The sequence below is a fragment of the Bison bison genome, unplaced genomic scaffold, assembly GCF_000754665.1.
Source record: "Bison bison bison isolate TAMUID 2011002044 unplaced genomic scaffold, Bison_UMD1.0 scf7180017864492, whole genome shotgun sequence".
NCBI classification, from domain to species: domain Eukaryota; kingdom Metazoa; phylum Chordata; class Mammalia; order Artiodactyla; family Bovidae; genus Bison; species Bison bison.
In genome coordinates, this window is record NW_011495051.1 from 9042187 (window position 1) to 9042915 (window position 729).

Genomic DNA, 729 nt, shown 5'->3' on the forward strand with positions numbered 1-729 from the left:
AGATATTTTACATGTTTCAATGCCATTCTCCCAAATCTTCCCACCCTCTCCCTCTCCCACAGAGTCCATAAGACTGTTCTATACATCAGTGTCTCTTTTGCTGTCTCGTATACAGGGTTATTGTTACCATCTTTCTAAATTCCATATATATGTGTTAGTATACTGTATTGGTGTTTTTCCTTATGGCTTACTTCACTCTGTATAATAGGCTCCAGTTTCAACCACCTCATTAGAATTGATTCAAATGTATTTTTTTTAATGGCTGAGTAATACTCCATTGTGTATATGTACCACTGCTTTCTTATCCATTCATCTGCTGATGGACATCTAGGTTGCTTCCATGTCCTGGCTATTATAAACAGTGCTGCGATGAACATTGGGGTACACGTGTCTCTTTCCCTTCTGATTTCCTCAGTGTGTATGCCCAGCAGTGGGATTCCTGGATCATAAGGCAGTTCTATTTCCAGTTTTTTAAGGATTCTCCACACTGTTCTCCATAGTGGCTGTACTAGTTTGCATTCCCACCAACAGTGAAAGAGGGTTCCCTTTCCTCCACACCCTCTCCAGCATTTATTATTTGTAGACTTTTGGATCGCAGCCATTCTGAACTGGTGTGAAATGGTACCTCATAGTGGTTTTGATTTGCATTTCTCTGATAATGAGTGATGTTGAGCATCCTTTCATGTGTTTGTTAGCCATCTGTATGTCTTCTTTGGAGAAATGTCTATT

General features: G+C 39.9%; 1 protein-coding gene across 1 annotated transcript in view; it reads left to right on the forward strand.

Moving 5' to 3' along the window:
• Nucleotides 1-729, forward strand: part of LOC104979974 (putative gustatory receptor clone PTE01) — a gene marked incomplete at its 3' end in the record, with an annotated part of 5551 nt that overhangs the window by 1143 nt on the left and 3679 nt on the right.